This window comes from Geotrypetes seraphini, chromosome 3 (assembly GCF_902459505.1).
Source record: "Geotrypetes seraphini chromosome 3, aGeoSer1.1, whole genome shotgun sequence".
Classification (NCBI taxonomy): domain Eukaryota; kingdom Metazoa; phylum Chordata; class Amphibia; order Gymnophiona; family Dermophiidae; genus Geotrypetes; species Geotrypetes seraphini.
Genome location: NC_047086.1, coordinates 59,140,347 through 59,160,817, shown reverse-complemented (window position 1 = coordinate 59,160,817; position 20,471 = coordinate 59,140,347). Strand labels below are relative to the sequence as shown.

The 20,471-nt window shown below is 39.4% G+C and overlaps 1 long non-coding RNA gene across 1 annotated transcript in view; it reads left to right on the top strand.

The window, feature by feature from the left end:
• LOC117357938 overlaps positions 1–19,608 on the top strand; it is a 215,929-nt gene extending 196,321 nt beyond the window's left edge. Inside the window, exon 4 of the long non-coding RNA XR_004538906.1 lies at positions 19,354–19,608. This is a non-coding gene — a long non-coding RNA (uncharacterized LOC117357938). The remainder of the gene's footprint in view (positions 1–19,353) is intronic.
• The last annotated feature ends 863 nt before the right edge of the window (positions 19,609–20,471 follow it).

Below are 20,471 nucleotides of genomic sequence, written 5' to 3'. Positions count from 1 at the left end.
AGAATAAAGTGCAACCAGAGACTGCTGAAATTACCAAAGGTAGGAAAAATGGTTTTATCTTCAATTTAGTGATCAAAATGTGTCTGCTTTGAGAATTTATATATGCTGTCTATATTTTGCACTATGGCCCCCTTTTACTAAATCGCAATAGCGTTTTTTAGCGCAGGGAGCCTATGAGTGTTGAGAGCAGCGTGGGGCATTCAGCGCAGCTCCCTGCGCTAAAAACCGCTATCGCATTTTAGTAAAAAGGGAGGGGGAATATTTGTCTATTTTTGTATAGTTGTTACTGAGGTGACATTGCATAAAGTCATCTGCCTTGACCTCTTTGAAAACCCGCGGAATATAAATGATAATTAACATTTTCTCTGCGTACAGTGTGCTTTGTGTTTTTAAAATTTTATTGTTGGTAGATCATTTTGACTTGGCCGCAAAGGTAAGGGGGAGGGAGGGAGGGGAAAGACATCTAGTAATCCTTGAAGGCTTGACTGTGCAGGGAATTATTTTTGTAAAATCATGTTTTGTTATGTGACTGGCATTATTTAGTCTTTAATTTCTATGAATGAATAGAATGAAAATTATATAAATTACTTGCTTGTTTTTATGTGCGTGTGCTGAAGAAAAGTGGAGAGAGAATGGGCTGAGGACGCTGAAGGGAAATGGGGAAGAGAGAATGGGGAGAAGACGCTGATTTATAAATTGACAATTGTACAGAATATTGTTTCTTTTTTATATTCATCCATAGCTGCATGTTAATGATGTGCTCATATGCACTTATTTATCATCATAACATATACATCATCATTAACATGCAGCTGTGGATGTGTAAGGACAGGCTGAGGAGGATGGATGGGAAGGAAGGAAGGTGCACCTATCAACATATCGTACATTTTTAACATGCATGATGCAGCTATAGGCAAGCAGAGGAGGATGGGATCATACAGATGGGTATGTTCAGATATGCGCTCAGATGTGTAGTTTTTTCTGATATATTTATTAAGCTTACAGTATTTATAAAAACACATTTAATTCTTGTTACAAAAAATATTGTGCAATTGTGATCTACTTCTGGCCTACAAAGGTCAAAAGAAATTCTTAACAGAGATTTTACATTCAAAAGTGAATTATAGCTACTAGCACTATTATTTATTAGTTATTTATTATGCAGATGTTTGTTAGTTTGTTATTAGTTCAGTATTAGACATATGTTAGTTTAGAATAAATAGGTATAGATTAGTTTAGTTTAGGTTAGGTTAGGGCCCTGCTGAAAGAGTCTACCTTGACGTGGTTGCAGGCTTACAAATCTTTTGGTCAAAGAGTGCGGCGACAGAGAAAAGTATGTGTGTATTCGGCCCATGGAAGAAGGGGGGTCAGGGGGAAGGGGTACGTGGGGGGCCCAATAGGATTGCTCAGTAAGGGGCCCAGAAATTTCTGATGGCGGCCCTGTGTATGTCCAACCCTAACACACTAGATGATCTCTGATCAAGAAAGGAGGAGAAATAGTGATCAAGGGTGTCAAAATAGCACTTAAGTCAAGTAAAACCAGAAGCACCTTTATCCAAAAATTTCCAGCAGTCATTTATAATGTCTAATAGAAGTGTTTCGGTACCACATTTGGTGGTATTGTGCTAAAGCCGAAACTTATTGGGATGAGTGATTTATTTCCTTGAGACAGTGCTGGGCACTTTGGCGCCTAAGACTATAGAGTGTTGCCTACTGAATGTGGGACCTGCTGCCTTATCTGCTAAACAGGAAATAGATACATTTGGTATTGACAGCAGATCTTCCGGCTTTCCGAGTAGTGTTGATTAAAGTGCAATTTATACAAAAAATGTCCAAATTGACTGCTCTTCGGAGAAATCAGCTACAAAGTTATTATACCATATGGGGAGCTTATGATGCCTGGATTAGCTCCCGAGTGGGTAATGCCATTGACTTTTGATTTTTTTTTAAACTTCTAGTGTTTAGTATTTTATGATAAATTAGTACACACCTTCTCACTGGAGGGGGTGTGTGGAGGGGATAGTATGGGGGGCTTGGGTGGGGCAGATTAATAAGACTTTATGTATAATTGATACATTCGGAGGCACCAAAAATTGGGTGCAATATGATCTAGTGTATTGTGGAACTTTCAAATCCCTGACTGATAGGTGGACAGTCTTTCTTGCTTTTGCACAAAATCCTGGAGCTGCATTAAGACTACTTTTTCTAAGACCTTTGATATAAATGGTAGATTAGAAACTGGTCTAAAGTTAGTTGGTAAATCAGAATCCAGCGTAGGTTTTTTTTTGTTTTTTGTTTTTAATAATTTGAAGTACAGCAGCCTTCTAACTCTTAGATACCACATCAGATTGTAAGGATTCATTGATTAAAGGAAGAATTGACTGTAGAAAAGCATCTTTGGCTGATAAAGGGGAGTGTGTGGCGCAGTGGTTAAAGCTACAGCCTCAGCACCCTGGGGTTGTGGGTTCAAACCCATGCTGCTCCTTGTGACCTTGGGCAAGTCACTTAATCCCCCCATTGCCCCAGGTACATTAGCTAGATTGTGAGCCCACCAGGACTGAAAGGGGAAAATGCTTGGGTCCCTGAATAAATTCATGTAAACCGTTCTGAGCTTCTTTGGGAGAACGGTATAGAAAAATAAAAAATAAGAGAGAGGAGGGGCAAGGGTTTAAGACAGAACCTGATGGATGCCACAAGTCCACTATCATACATAGGTCATCTTAAGAGACTGGCTTAAGGTTTCTGTGCTAGTTCCATTTCTAATAGGCAGATTAGTAGAATCATTTTGTATCAGTGACTTTAAAAGCTAAACTATTCTCTAAATTGCTTTCGCTAAATAAGCAGAGTAACTTAAAATAGAGCCATTGGGATTATCTATTTAACTCCAAGACAACCTTTGTTTTTCCAAGTTTGAATGCAATTTCCCAACAGGTAATATACTCACTAATGAAGTGTTCTTCCCCTCAGTAAGTCGTCTCACCTATTTGAGAAACTCAGTCAATATCTGCCTGTTTGTCCATCTGCATAAACATACTTGTATTTTCACACCCAATCCCTGCACAGATATGCATGAGTTTACAAATGGAAGAAGGAAAAATGCTCCATTTTACCACTCTATAAATGTAATGTAATGTAATGTAATTTATTTCTTATATACCGCTACATCCGTTAGGTTCTAAGCGGTTTGAAGAAAATATACATTAAGATTATAAATGAGAAGTAAGAAGGTACTTAAAAAATTCCCTTACTGTCCCGAAGGCTCACAATCTAACTAAAGTACCTGGAAATTAATAATGAAGAGAAAATAAAGATGGTTGAAAAAAGAAAAATTCTATGTGAATTTATAGGATGGAAATTAAACTGACAGTGAAGAACTGTATGAAAAATACATATGGAATGCAGTTAGAGAGGGTAGGTTACAATCTATTTATGGTATTTGTTTAATTGGAAGGTGTTAAGGTGGGTAATTTGGGGGAAGGTTATCTGAAGGTAGGTGAATCTTCTGGAGGTAAAAGAGGAGGGGTTAAGATATTTGGATGAATTTTTTGAAAAGCAGGGTTTTGATTTCTTTTCTGAATGTTTTGAAGTTGTCTGATATTGTCATAAGATTGGAGATGGAATGGTTGATTTTTGCTGCTTGTGTTGCCAGAAGGTTGTCAAACATTTTCTTGCGTTGTGTGCCTTTGAGTGGGGGGAAGGCGAAAGGGTTCGAGGTTCTTCTGTGTCTTGAGGTGGAGATTTGGTTTAAGCAGTTGTTTAGATAGGAGGGGGAAGAGCCGTGTAATGCTTTGAATATCAGGCAGTAGAATTTGAATTGGATTCGTGATTGTATGGGTAGCATTTTTTAACTTTTTAAAACTTATTTTTCATAGAAGTGGATTGACAACCATGTTTATGATTCTGTCTTTAGTTCACTCCCTAAAGGGTATGCTGAATGTTGTTTCTGCTGTATTCCTGATTACAAATATATGCAGAAAATTAATGGGAACAAATAAAATATTTCAGCACAGTCATAATCTAGGAGCAAAATTAATACTGAATTGGTAATTAAAGCAATGCTTTTCTCTTAAAACTTTGGAATCTCGTATTATTGTTGCTACGTAAAAATAGGTTATATAACAAACTTAGCTAGAACAATAATACATACAGTAAGAATATGCATAAGACTAGCCATACTGGGTCATACCAATAGCCCATCTAGCCCAGTACCTATTTCCAACAGTGGCCAATCCAGACCACAAATATCTGGCAGAAACCCAAAGAGTTATTATATAGAAAGGCCTTAAACATATACCAACCCTATAAATGTAAACATATTAGATAGAGGGAAGATAATCTGTTGAATATATGAAATCATCAATTTGTCAGAACTAACACCATCCAAAATCAAAATAAAAGCCACTATAGCATCTAATATGAAAAGTTTAAATGAAATATTATTACAAATGTTCCAAATATGAGAATATGATTAGAATTAAATAGTAATCCTAATTGAGTGTTGAAATATTTAAAGAGAACTGTAGTGGACGTATCATAAATTATACAGACCTCAATCTTTGGAACCTCTTATGATGTAAACCATTCCAAGTTCCTGTCTTGTATATTGTTATAATCATTTACCACCTCCTACCTATAAAATATATTTAATTCATTTATTTTATTTTAATTACATTTAATGATTATAGTTGCTTAATTTATTGAATTTGCTATTAAGAAGAACACTAGATTCATCTGGTGTGATATAACATTAGCTGAGCTGATGTCACCGGCTGGTAATATTTATTGAATGATGGGGGGAGGGGGGACAGAGAGTAAGGGGAATATATGAGGTATTATCAAGGGTCTGGAGAATAAGGATTGACAATTTTATAGTAGGAAGTAAGAAAGGGTTAATAGACAGAGCTTGTAAGAAAGAAAAATGATTAGGGAGGTTTCTAAGGTGATGGGGTGGAGCAGTCACGTGATTGGTTGGATGTTGTGGCAGGCTGGAGTGAACTCTGTGAGGAAAGGGGAACAGTAGATTAGTCTCTTCAGGAAAAGAGTAGCACTCTCTCCCTCCCATTTGTGCTGGTGTTATGTTTTGTGTTAGTGTTGTGGGGTGGGGTGGGGGGTGTACATGTTATATGTTGACTTGGGTGGATTTGGTGGAGCTTATGGGGTTGGGGGAGGTAGTCGCAGCTTTGGGTGGGGCGGAAAATGGGGTTTGGCCCAGTTGGATCTGGGAGATGAGCAGTTAATAAATAAATAAATGTAACACTCGTATGCGATACCGCTGCGAGGGGAAGCATGGCCTTGCGTCACCGTGGATCATGTTTGGGGGGAGGGGAAGCATGGCTTGCGTCACCGTGGGCCATGTTTGGGGGAATGTTATAAATTTAAAGACTTAACGGGAGCTAGTTTCGACACCGAATAGCTCCCTGGGGATGTGTGAAATATGCATTGGGGATTTGTTGGTTTTTGGACACAGATTGTATTGTAAGTGAAGATAATATTCAGATAGATAATAAAGCTGCGGCCAAATATTTATTCCAATAAAACTGAGTTGTGTGATTATTGATTGATGGTGATTAGCTTTCAGTTGCAGGTGACGGGAATGCGAATGCTAATGTTATTATAAACACTAATCTCGTATGCTTTTAAATATTAAATAATAAATAATAACCTTGTGTGTGTAAAAAACTAAGTTGTGATTTCATTATTAAGTTTCCATTAAATTACAATATAATAAATATATAAATTTAAAAATATAAGTATAAAGTGCATGTATGTAAAAAAATTGATTAATTTGAGTGTGAACTATATCATTGTGTGTGAATGGAACTAAAGATATATTCCTAAAACATGCATTTACTTAAATCCATTTAAAAGCTGTTCTCAGCACAAGAGTACATGGAAGACTTCATCTTAAATGATTTAGGCATTAAGCCAGTTCAGTTTGGTATGTGCGTTCGGATACATTTAAGTATTTTCGTGCTGATAATGCTTGTTCAGGCCAATGTAGCGTATGCTCATTCCAGTTCACGTCTCTTTTTCTTTTGGTAAGTATGTGTGATTTTTTTGTGGCGTTTGCCCTTAGTGTTTCTCTTGGTTTTCTAAATACGTACTATGATCTTCAATGTATATTTAGGCCCTCTATGGGAGTTCTTTAGTCTTATCTTTATACACGTCACTCACTCAGCCATTCTATTGCATTTACTTTTTAATTATCGGGTTGAAATGCCCACATAAGTTAAAGGCGTCGGGAGTTTTTCTATCATATCAGCGTTGATGGTGGCAGGTTCCACCACACAACAAGCTAAGTGTTGCCTTTACAACAAAGATTAGTTATATTGCACATAATTTATTTATTTATTTATAATCTTTAAAAGGATTTAAGTAAATGCATGTTTTAGGAATATATCTTTAGTTCCATTCACACACAATGATATAGTTCACACTCATCAAATGAATCAATTTTTTTACATACATGCACTTTATACTTATATTTTTAAGTTTATATATTTATTATATTGTAATTTAATGGAAACTTAATAATGAAATCAAAACTTAGTTTTTTACACACACAAGGTTATTATTTATTATATAATATTTAAAAGCATACTCCCAGATCCATCATTTCTCTCTTTCATCCCTCCCCACCCCCAGTCCATCATTTTTTATTTATTAATTTATTTTCTATCCCATTTTCACCAAAGAGCTCAGAACAGATTACAGTTTAAACATACGTGGAGTAATAAAAAAAAACATCTAAGTCCATTTTGGGCCTAAGTTGCTAGTTGCTCAAATTCAAACGTCCAAAGTCCTTTCTCAAAAATACGTCCAAAATATTTTTTCTTGTGAGAATCATCTACTTGAATGTCCTTCTGGGGAAAGAGCAAGCTCTACCGGAGGGACGGCCTGCACCTGAGCACAGCGGGAACTAGACTACTGGCAGTCAATGTGAGGAAGGAGATCGAGAGGGCTTTAAAATGAGAAGAGGGGGAAAGCCGACAGCTGATCTGATGTTGATGCTTCGGACAACAGTATCCAGAACAGATGCTGAACGGGCTGACTGCAAGGAGGAAGCAGAGGGACCGGAGGATCTTATGATCAAACAGCGAGGGAAACATCAGGTAAAGGGAGCTTGCTGGGAGAAGACTAAGGGGCATGGAGTCACAGGGGGACTGGGTGGCACGAGGGCGAAAGCTGAGGGCAATATAGAGGTACCACAAGGCGAGGGGGATCAAACAGAGGCTCAAGGGATGATAGCCCAGGAGGGGGCTGGTAGGGCTAGAAAACCCAGAGGAAAAGAGGGGAAGTGGGGTGGCGGGAATGTGGGGAAGCTGAAAGCTAAGAGGGTAAAGGCTGAGGGCAAAGCAGAAGCACAGGGAACGGGAGAACTGCCCGAAATCCAAGGGCAGGCGGCCCAGATAAATGCAGAGGTGGAGGGAAAACGACGGGACCTACGGGACTTGCGGTGCTTATACGCAAATGCAAGAAGCCTCATGGCCAAGATGGGTGAACTAGAAGTCGTGGCCAAGGGGGAGGACCTAGATATAATTGGAATTGCAGAAACCTGGTGGACAGAGGAAAATCAATGGGATGTGGCGCTGCTGGGGTACAAGCTCTACAGGAGGGACAGGACCCACAAGAAGGGGGGAGGCATAGCACTATATATAAAGGACTCTATCCACTCGGTCGGGATGGATATGGCAACGAAGGCAGAGAGGCTGGAATCGCTATGGGTCAAATTGCCGGGAAACAAGGGTGCAGGCATAAAACTGGGGCTGTACTATCGCCCACCTGGTACGCCAGAAGGAGTCGGACACGACTTGGAAGCAGAACTGAGACAGGAATGCAGGACTGGAAGTGTAACAGTGATGGGGGACTTCAACTACCCGGGAATAGACTGGAGTATGGGTCACTCCAACTGCACTAGGGAAACAGCACTAGGGAAACAGGATTTGTAGAAGCTGTTAGGGACTGCTTCATGGAGCAACTAGTCAAAGAACCGATGCGAGGGGGTGCTACTCTTGACCTCATCCTAAACGGATTAGGGGGGCCTGCAAGAGGGGTAGAAGTGGGAGGACCACTAGGCAACAGTGATCACAACGCGATCAGATTCACATTAGAAAGGGGGACACCCATAGTAAGGAGGACCGCAACAACTGCGCTCAACTTCAAGAAAGGGAACTATGTTGCTATGAGGGAAATGGTGGGGAGGAAGCTCAGAAACATCTTTAGGATGGAGACTGTGGGAAGCGCCTGGACCCTATTCAGGGACACCCTGCAGGAAGCACAAAGAATGTACGTCCCCAGTTTCAGGAAAGGCTGCAAGAACAAGCGATCAAAGGACCCGGTTTGGATGTCAACTGAAGTAAAGAGGGCAATAAATGACAAAAAAGTATCCTTCCGGAGATGGAAAAAGGACCCAACGGAGGAAAATCACCAGGCGCACTTAGGTGCTGCTATGCAGAATTCTATAAATGGTGCCTAGTGGATGACTGATAATCATATTCAGTGAAGCCTAGGAGTTAGGTGCCCTTGTTTCATAGGGGGTATAGGTCTCAGAGGAAAGACACCACATGGTAGGCGCTTGCTTACACATGGAAGGTGGCTTGAGGGGAGCAATCAGGAGAGATGCCATAGAGGGCCTGCAATTATGAAGAATGCCATGAAGAGATGTTATAAAGGTGGGGCTGCTATGAAGTCATCTGTTGGGGTACTATGATCAGGGGGAGGGGGTTTGGCATCAGCAATTTTGGAAATGTGTTCATGGATCTATGTGACATGATATCTATGCTTCTTATTCTCACATGCAGCTTTCCATGATTACTGTTCCTTTTGTAAGTGAAAGGTCTTTTACATTCAGTCCTGACTCTATTTTATAATCTATGTTTTGTGGAGCATCTTGTAAAATAGTATGAGAATTCCCTGTCTCCTGACCTAGATACATGAATCTCTATCTTCACAGGCTTGTTACTGAAAGCAATTTTCTAGGGATGATCACAAAATTATGTCTAAAATAAATGTATTGAATATTCTACCAGACAACACATCTTTGACATTCCATTAGAGTAAAAAGTCTAATTTGTACTAAGAACATTTAATGAAATCCTATAAAGTTTACTTTACAATATTTTACCCTAATTTAGGTGTCATTAAAGATCTTGAATGATACAGTTAAATTGATTCTGCACTAAAATTCTATGATGCCTTTAAAAGTTAATGTCATGATGGTCATATTGAACAGATTTGGGGTATCATTAACACAGTATAACATTTAGAATGGAAAGTAGGCACTTCCTAATATACAGTCCTTGAAATAAAACATAATCAATTAAAACTATGTTATCAGAAAATGCCAAATGATAGTAACTTGATTAGATTCCTGTTAGGCACTGTCATATTGGAAGTAGCCAACACATTTCACCAGGTCCTTATTTTATAAAAAGTTGGATAGTGGAATATGTGTTGAGTACAGTTTCAAAGAATGGCACACTGTGTTTTTATGACCAAGACAACAATGTTTTTGTTCTTTAATGGAACACCGACAATGCCCACACCACTCATAAATTGAATTCCTATCCAGGAGAGTTTATAGTATCAATAGGCACCTGAGGCAAAGAGAAATAAAGCTGCCTGTGTGAGGTCAAAACAGATTTCTAGGATAGAATCATGACTTGAAGAAAGATAAAGAGTGCCAAGTCTTTAAACTAACACTACCCTAATTAGTGTGCGGCCACAAACTGGGCAGGCAGCACTTTGACATTTTCCTTAAATCCCACACATATCACACTCAACCTGAAGAGTGATGGATATATGGCTGTAGCATTGTACTACTTACATATGTTAAGCCTAGTTTATAGTATTATACAATTATATACATGGGTACAACTTACAGTTTAATGCAATTACATACATGAATCCCTGTCAATATTTTATCTAGATAATTTCAAGGTAGGGTGTCTAGCCTTTTACATCACATAGTTCCAACTATTTATCAGCTGAAGCACAATTCTGCCCTACCTGGGCACAAACTGTAGAAGTCCTGGTGCACTTCCTTCATCAGGAGTTCCCGTAAAAGCACATTCCCCTCCTTGACTGTTGAATCCTTTTCTTGATACCTTCAGCCCCACATTTTGTCAAAGTCTGGGTTAGATACTGCCATTCTGTTTCTCTGGCACTGGCTCATCTCTGTAAAAGAGGAGGACTTCCATGGTCCTTGACATCATCAATTTCACTGTTAGCATGTAACTATACAACTTTGCACTTAACCATTGTTGACCCCTTCACACTTGACCCCATTGTTAACCATTGTGACCCCCTACATGCCCTAAATTAGGGTAGGTGTGACAGGAAAGCAGTTAGAACTGCAGGAAAAATGGTGAATATGCCCTTGCAAATTCCCCTCTCTGTCTCCACGGACAGTGTGTGTGTTTGGGGAGGGGGGTCAGGGGTTACGGCGGGAGGGAGTGGGCATCCCTTCTGCTGGCTGACTTACGGTGGATTTCGGGGTTCTCTGCCGCAGCTGCTCAGCTGATCGTGGCAGGGGAATTCTTCCCCTCCCCTATCAGCTGAATGGCAGGGACACCCCTGGCACCCTAGATTGACAGGTGATCAGTGATTGACAGGTGATCAGTGGCCTCTTTTAAGGTGGCCACTGACATGGTCACCAGTTACAGAATCCGGCCCTAAGTCTATACTTAGAATTACCCCATTAACTAGTCAATTTTGATACAAGTGGATCAATTTTTACTCCATCGCAAATTACAAAGACTAGAGGGCACTAAATGAAGTTACCAGGAAATACTTTTAAAACCAATAGGATGATTTTTTTTTAACTCAGAGAATAGTTATGCTTTGGAATGCATTGACAAAGGATAGAGTGGTAAGAGCGGTAAATGTAGCTGGTTTAAAAAAAAGGTTTGGACAAGTTCATGAAAGAAAAGTCCATAGTCTGCTATTGAGACAGACATGGGAAAGACACAGTTTGCCCTGGATCAGTAGAATGGAGTGTTGCAACTATTTGGATTTTTGCTAGGTACTTGTGACCTGGATTAGTCACCATGAAGATGGGATACTGGGCTAGATGGACCTCAGGAAGGGAGTCACAAGGACAAATACATCGGCAAAGGTCCTTAGATTTAAGGGAGTTAACTTCCAGAGCATGGGAGATTTTGTCTATGAGATGCTGCAAAACCAGGACACGACGGACGATGTGGAGGTACTGTGGTCGGCTCTGAAATCTACCCTGCAGGAGGCAACCAACCTCTAGATACAAACCGTGAGTAAAAGAACAAGAAATAATAGACCCCAGTGGTTCTCCGCAGAGATCTCGGAACTAGTAAAGCAGAAGAAAAGAGCATTTGTATCCTACAAACAATCACAACAACCGGAAACTAAAGAAGCCTATCTGGTGAAATCTAGAACTGTTAAAACAGCAGTCAGGGAAGCCAAACTCCGGATGGAAGAAAATATAGCTAGGCATGTTAAAAAAAGGGGATAAATCATTTTTCAGGTATGTTAGCGACAGAAAAAAGAACACAGATGGGATTGTGCGCCTCAGGAACTATGTAGACTCGGACTCAGATAAAGCCGAACTACTCAATGGCTATTTCTGCTCAGTCTTTACCTGTGAGGCATTGGGATCCAGACTGAAGATGCAGACAAGGGAGTGCTCGGAGGATCCGTTCTGGGACTTTTAATTTACCTCACACATCGTCTACCATGAGCTATCGAGGCTAAAAGTGAACAAAGCCATGGGACCGGATAATCTACACCCCAGGGTACTTTGGGAATTGAGAGATGTCCTGGCAAAGCCCTTAGCTGCGCTTTTCAATCTGTCCCTAAACAAGGGAAAAGTCCCCTTGGACTGAAAAATTGCTAACGTCATTCCGCTCCACAAAAAAGGATGCAGGTCAGGCTGAAAATTACAGACTGTGAGTCTCGCATCAATAGTGTGTAAACTTATGGAGACGATTAAAAACAGATTGGATATGGATGACGAGAGGCTGAGGGATCCCCACCAGCATGGATTTACGAAGGGAAGGTCTTGTCAATCCAATATGATAAGCCTCTTTGACTGGGTAATGAAACAACTAGATAGGGGAGAGTACCTGGATATAGTGTATTTAGACTTCAGTAAAGCCTTTGATAGTGTCCCACACCGTAGGTTATTGAACAATGGGACTAGGAGAAACATTGACTGCATGGGTTAAAGACTGGCTCAGTGGTAGACTTCAGAGGGTGGTGGTAAATGGTACTTCCTCAGAAATGTCAGAAGTGACCAGTGGAGTGCCTCAGGGATTGGTCTTGGGTCCGATACTATTTAATATCTTTGTACGAGACCTGCCCCAAGGACTTTGAGGTAAGATTACATTATTTGCTGATGACGCTAAGCTATGCAACGTAGTGGACAACGCAACCGTGCCTGACACTATAAGGCAGGACCTACTTTTACTGGAAAAATGGTCAAATACTTGGCAACTGAGTTCCAACAAATGCATAAACCCCTATCAATAAATCAGATCAAACAAAACGTTAAAGAAAGGCAAGCCTTGAATCATTCAATCAACTAAAGCAGCAAATAGTCATACTTAAATGTATCACAAACTTTATTAATAATTATAATTTAACAACAGCAACAATGTATATAAAAGCATTTAGTATAAATATATAAACATATAAACATACCAGGCAAACAAACATGCACCCAAATAGCAGTGGCAATCGTAACAGTAATAATTTAAAAAATCATGAAAAAGAGATAACTAAGGAAAAGACTAAAGAAAAATGCATGAAACAGCTGAGACACACTCAAAAAAGTCCGTGATAATGAGCGTCCACGGAGAGGTCAAAATTCAAAATCTGAAGTTTTAAAGCTCAAAGCTCAGGAATCAAAGTTCAAAGTTCAATGTGTAAAACACGCAGAAAGTGCAAAATCATGAATAAATCCAAATGTCCTCAAAAGTGAGTAGAATCCCACATTGAAAAAACCAAGGAAAAACCAGAAAAAATAATCCAGAAAGGTCAAATGCAAGGCAGATCCAGAAAGTGTATCACATGGGTTCTCACACAATCACAATCACGATCACCATCGCCGGGTAAAACAGAACTATTTCTTTCCTCCTTGACACAGGCCGTGTTTCAAAGCTTTCTTTTTCAAAAGGAAGAATGAAGCGGGCAGAGAGTCACAGCAAGGTCTGTAGTCAATTGAACTCCTGCAAAACATACACCCTGAATGGTGAAACCTTAACAAGAACTGTCACAGAACAGGACCTGGGTGTAATCATTAGTGAAGATATGAAGACTACCAATCAAGTGGAGAAAGCTTCAACCAAGGGTAGACAAATACTGGGTTGCATCCGAAGAAGTTTTGTCAGCCGAAAGCCTGAAGTTATAATGCCGTTGTACAGGTCCATGATGAGACCTCCTCTGGAATACTGTTTTCAGTTTTGGAAGCCACATTATCAAAAGGATGTGAAGAGAATGGAATTGGTTCAGCGAATGGCCACTAAGATAGTCTCAGGACTCAAGGATCTCCCATATGAAGAACATCTAAGCAGACTGCAGTTATATTCTCTCGAGGACTGCAGAGAGATGGGATACATGATAGAGATGTTCAAATATCTTACAGGCCGTGCTGAGGTGGAGGAACATATCTTTTTCCTTACAGGTTCCACGGCAACAAGAGGGCATCCGCTCAAACTCAAGGGTAGGAGACTTCATGGTGACATCAGGAAGTACTTCACCGAAAGGGTGGTTGATCGTTAGAATGGTCTTCCATGTCAGGTAGTCGAAGCTAGCAACGTGCTCGGCTTCAAGAGACGATGGGATAAACATATGGGTTTACTCCGGGGAAATGCTTAGGGGAGGGTTCTTTTAAGGGGAGGGTTCTTTGAGTGGGCAGACTTGTTGGATCGTCGGCTCTTTTCTGCCGTCATACTCTATGTATTGGTCTGATCCAGTAAGGCTATTCATATATTCTTATGATATGAACTTTAATATCAAGTAAAATAAGCATTCTTCAGAGACCTAGAATATTTTATTGAATCCAATATCATTGGTTTAACTATTTATAAGAAAATGATTCAATTAAAATGACATAAGGAGGTTAGCGAATGGGGAATATCATATCTATAAAGTCTATTCAGAAGATGGTACTTCAAAAGCTAAAAACACCCAATCTTTCATAACAATGGCACTCGCACTTCTTCAGCTTCTGTTATATCACTTAATCACATCCAAAATAAATATAAAACACCAGTCTTTTTTGGGGAAAAAATTATTTGGCCGCAGCTTTATTAACAATTTCCTTTTATAACCATATTACAATAATAATAATGACCAAATATCATCCAAATCCATCTTCCGGGCCAGCCACTTAATACAATCTTGACTGTCGGTGCTGACCTAGATGATTCCAAAATCCCAACTTGTATTCATGTAAACATCCACATTATTCACTTCCCATCCTCCCAAAGAGACCTGCGGTGTTGCCCAGTCTCACCCCTACTTGTAGTATCACATGCAAGTAATCACCAACAATTCCATTAACCAATACTTCGACAACTTCACAAAACTACTTGGCCCTGGAAGATTTTATTTAATTAAAAATATCCTCCATTCTGCCACAGCAGAGACAGCTAATGCTTGTCACTGCTCCCCCCCAAAAAAAAATATACATCAGATGCGGCCAACAGAAAAACCAAAAAGGGATTCCAACAAATCTTGAACCGTAGATAAAAAGATATCCCAACCAATATCGTATAAATGGACACCATCCAGCCTGAACAAGCCAGGACAATCAACAGTCAATAAATCATGTGTTAAAACCACCCCCTTCCAAAGCTCTCACACACATGGAGGGGCCTAATAAAAAAAGTCTAAGTCCCCTTTTGGCCTAGGCCCTAAACGCTGAAAGTAGAAGCAGGGAAAATGTCCATTCTTAGGTTGTTGGTTTTTTTTAGAATGACCTACCTCTACGTTCAGCAGTTTAAACGGCCATACCACCACTACGTCTACACTTACAACACATTATCAACTCAAAAACTGCCTAAGTCTCAAACGCCCAAAACAAGACCTTTTAGGTGAAGGAGGGGCCAGTCCTTTGCCTAAATGTAAAATGGTGGAAAATGCCTAAAAATACGCACAGGACACTGAGCATCCCATCAGCATGCATTTAACAAAATAAAACTTAAATGTAAAACCCAACAAATGAAAAGATTTCAGATGCACAGGCAGCAGGCAAAAGGCAGACTCAATATCTGTCTTAGCCATCAGCGCACCCCTACCCAAGTCACGCAACATGTCCACAGCCCAGTCAAAAGATGCATAACGGACCAAACAGAAATGAAGGTCAATAAAAAGCATTCACCCCCACTCCAAGAGGATAAGATAAATTATGGATCAATCGCAACTTCCCCAACTCCTTCTTAGGCACTACCCCCAATGGAGATAGAACCAAATTAGTGAATGGAGGAGAAGAGAAAGGATCGGTGATCCTATCCAACTGAATCTCTTTTCCCAGCTTTTCCTGAACAATATCAGGATGTGTAAAAATAGAAGAAGCATTCTGACAATGATGAACTAGCACATGACCCTCCTTGAGGGCCGAATCCAGTCGGGTTTTCAGGATTTCCCCAATGAATATGCATGAGATCTATGAGCATGCATTGCTTTCAATGCATATTCATTGGGGAAATCCTGAAAACCCAACTGGATTTGGCCCTCAAGGAGGGACTTTGGGGACCCCTGATCAAAAGGAATAACAAAGCCTTCAGCAAAGCCACTCCCCAATTAATTGGCATTTCCCCTATTAGGATAATATTGCAACAAAAACTGTAAAGACATCAAATTACCAGAAGAGGGAGCCTTGACCAACCATACCCGAGGCCCGGGCCAAGTGGAGTTGAAGGGCTGCCCTCGACCCCACATCCCTGCACAACGGATGGCAGATTGGGAACCCTGGCACTTATTACATCTATGCCGGAATCAACATCTCTGCCAATCACAGTGCCCAGCATTAAACTGGAAACAGGTAGCCCCCAAATGAACCACTCTGCTGTCCACTCAGGACTCTAAACCCACCTCCATTGGAAGAGGAAAATCCAAATTTTCCACCAGGTTGAACCCGGGTACCCCCTGAAAATTGTCCCCAACCGTTACAGAGACCCTGGAGGGGATAGCTCCCCGAAAAAAATGACATACCTACAGAAGTCATATCAGATAGGCAAAGGTCCATATCAAACTTTGCAGAAAATGCTCATCATACATGAGCCACACCCAACCACCATAAGTTCTATAGGCCCAAAAATTAAGTCCTCATAACGCAACAGACCAGGATATAAATCAGGTTTCACACCATCCAAAACACTCAAATAAATATTAAAGCCCAACAGCCAGTTAAAAATAATCCATGACACACGGCCTTTCTGTCTTCTTTATCTTTATCTTTATTTAAGTTTTTGATTAAATGCTTATCCAAAAGTACAAAGCATTGTACAAAATATTTAAAAATAGCTGGAAGATACACATTTCAACTTATTAGACATACATTAAACTAATTATTAGACATGCATGAACAATGGAAAAGTGGTGGGGGGAGAACCACAATTTTTATAGAAAGAATATATAGAAGGAAAATACAATAGGAAATGGGAAAAGGTTAAAAATTGCCTCCTATCCTCCCCTTTCTTCTGTTCTGACCTATCCTGATCCCATTCCAACAAAGAAAATACATCCACATAATGCCCTTTTAAATTTTCTACCACATTTTCTGAACTAACAGAGTCCAAAGGCACAAACTCACACTCACACAACGCGAATCCTTGCCGTGAACAACGTGAAGCAGTCCCCTCCACCCTTCCTGACATAGGAGGGGCCACCACCCCATCCACAAACACCTCTGAAGAAGAAGAAAAGGAGCAAGAAGAATCCCAGGAATCAGATGACTCACACATCTGCATAGGGTCACTCTCCCACCGCCCACTTACTCCTCTTCTTCCTCGCCAAGCGCTTCACTACATGCTGTAGTACTAAACAAAAAATAAAATAACTCCATAATCAACAGGAAAGTAAATATACAAATAAATAAATAAATTACAGTGTAAATTCTAATTAAAATAGAAAAATATTATAAAACTTAAAATACAATTATAAAAGCAGCAACTGCAAATCTGCAAATTTCTCCCCCACCGTTCGTACTAGTATGATACTAAGGACTCCTTTTACTAAGATGTGCTAGCGGTTTTAGCACGCACTTAGCATGCGCTACAATGCCGCACATGCTAGACGCTAACACCTCCATAGAGCTTGAATTAGTATTTTTCGTTTAGCACGGGGTTTGCACGCGCTAATCCTCAGCGCATGCTAAAAACGCTAATGCACCTTAGTAAAAGGAGTCCTAAATATCCCCTGATCGAAAAAAGCAATTAAGAGTATACCAGTCCAAAAAGATAAGTTTTTTAAATAGATTTCAAAATTTAATATATACGTTACAATTATTGTCTTTGTGGTTATTAAAATGGGATTTAGGTAAATTATATTCTTTATTGCTCCAATGTTGCTGGGGCTGTAGTGGGGGAGGGGGGGGGGGCGGGGGTATTGTCTTTTGCTAGTAAAACAATGTTCTCAATTGTGTCATACTTTTCTTTAAACTCGACAGTGATCTTAACTATCGAAGTTTATAAACACCTATTAACTGTATAGTCTTACTGGAACTTCAGGCTACCACTCAGAGCTCAAACTCGTTCATTGCTCTAAGCTTTATGTGGAAGCTCCTCATCGGATCCTTTTTATATTATTTTAAGCCTCTTTATGCTTTTGTAATTTGTTTTTAGTTTTTTTCTTAAACAGTTTAATAACCAAACTCAAAGCTTAAGACATTAAGCAATACTTAGCTCGATCTTGTGGTCAATACTTAGCTATTGAAACATTCACCTTAAAAAATAACTTAAACATAATTGTGCATAGAAATCTCAATTGTGTCATATGCATGTTTTTTTGTTGGTTGAACCTTAAAATCTTCTTTTTGATGTTGGATCTATCAGTGTGTACTATATCTAATATTAGTAACACTGGTTTGTAGTCATGCAATTTATTTGGAACAAGCAAGAATCCTAGTCACCTTGTACTAGGCCCACCTTTTTGCTCCCTGTACGCGTGTTGTCAGAGAAGAATAATGGTGGGATGATTTGAGCTAGATACAAATGAGCTTGAGGGCAAACACATAAAGAGTTTCAGTGTACTAAACTCACAAGAGATTTGACTATTTTAAATGGAAGTCTATTTGTTAGAATAGGATTTTACTTTTATTAAGTTGTCCCAACAGATGTCATAATGCCTAGAGCAGGACTGGGCAACACTCAGAACCTTATTTATACTTATTAATTATTATAACATGTAACCTTGCTTCCAATAGCTTGCTCACATCTGTCCTTGCCCTTTGTCTTAAGCTACATATCAAGAATTATGTTCCTTCAAAACCCTTCTGAGGGTTTATTTGGAATGAGAAATATGTGACTTTTGTTCACCTTATTTAAATATAGACCATAAGCATCAGAAAGCAAGCCTGACGAAAGGAATCAGCATCTCAAAATAAAGGTTTTAAACATAGTGGCATAATTTACATTAAGGAGAAAACCTTTTCTTAAAATTCATAGCTAGTAGCTTACTTTAAAGAATACTTTTTTTGCTTCCAAGCAATGGGAGTCAAGCTGTTATTATTGTTTCCACTTCTACTGCCTCCAAACAATGATTGCTAGGATCAAATATGTATGATACGCTAAAATGTGCTAAGACAATGTACCGAGTAATCATATTTACTCTAGTTTGGTTTTCAATCTGTGGAAGTGTTATCATCCATAAATAAGATCCGCAGTAGTTTATAACAGTGTTTCCCAACCCTGTCCTGGAGGACCCCCAGGCCAGTCAGGTTTTCAGGATAGTTGAATAGTTACCCCATGTCAAATAAGGGTGGGAGGGAGGTAACTATGAACGTAAGTTAAATTATTGTGAACAAAACTGGATTTTTAGGTTGAATACGGTATACCCAGGAGGTCTAAACCAGGAAATAGAATGGATGTCTCTTATCTGATTCCTGATTCCCTACTGCTGCCTCCGATGTCAGAGAGGAGGGAGGTTTAAAAAGATGAGCAAAAAATGCCTCGGCCATCTTTGTCACAAAATTTCCAATGATTGGGATGGTGTGGAGCTAAAGTAGAAGGGGTAACTATTCAACTACTAAAAGATATGTCGGTTGGGAGGGACCCCTTTCTTTAAAGATGTTTTTAGAGAGGTCTGTAATAGCAGAAAGGCTTTTTTACTAAATTGATATTTTATACTGAGATTAATGAATGTATTTTATTGCAGGGGACTTTTTTCTTGATACAGCCTTCGGGCGAAACCTGTCGGAATGACATGTCCTTTCCCAATAATTACTGACAAAGGGAAAACTCAGAAAAAGAAAAAAAGATAAGTTGAAAGATTATTTATTTACTGAAGTATTGAAGCGCTAATGCACTAAAGCACTAAAGCACTTTATATAAAACACAACAGTCTGATGAGGAGGCTAGTGCCACATAGTATTTGGCCATTCAAATCAATTGGCTAATACTGGCACTTTTGAAGACCAATGAATAAGTAAAAAGCTATAAGTAAACATGCTGTGAAGTAGGTATATTTATAAACTTATTACATGGTTAATATACTTGTCTGCATAGCTTTTACTCATTTGAAAGTTGGAATGGATATTAACCAAACGTGCTTTTAGCTGGGTGAAAAGTAAATGTTTTCTGAATCATGTTAATATCAAATAAAGAAACAATGCACAGAGAAATCATTTTCAAATCTAATCTGCAAGCATTATTTTCAAAAGAAAAATCCTGCTAGAAAAAACTGGTGCAAATCAGGTATATTTTCCCTGGGGCAATTTTCAAAGACAAAGCATGATTGAACTTCCACTTTGAAACTTGGTACATAGACTGCTGTTAAAAGAACCCAAAGAGTCTAAAAAGATGTGCTCAGCTTGGAAAATGGACTCTTTACTGTATTTTTCTGTCAAATGGATGTAACTTGCTAATTAGATAATAAGATACCTTAGATTTTCAATAAGTGTTTTCTGTACTTAATGGACTGGATGATTCTAGGGGCTGGCACAGCTTTATTTTCAGTCATTCATGCCCAGATAGTGAGTTCAAATACAACCGCGATTGGTATGACCAATTTTTGCCACCTGAAAGCTGCTTGTTGACACGTGAAATGAGTTGATGTTTGTGGTCCAGTTCCCCATAGTCAGGCATCAAACAAAAAACATGAGTATAATGAAAGACTGATTGGTACTGTTGTTGATAGTTTCAATAGAGAGGCCAAGGCTGGGCATCACCCCTAGATTCTTTCAACAGCAAGTCTGAGGCCTATTGTTGAGATATTGCTGAGCAGACTGCACTGTCACAACCTTTTATATTTGTTGTATATAAAAGTGTTTTTAA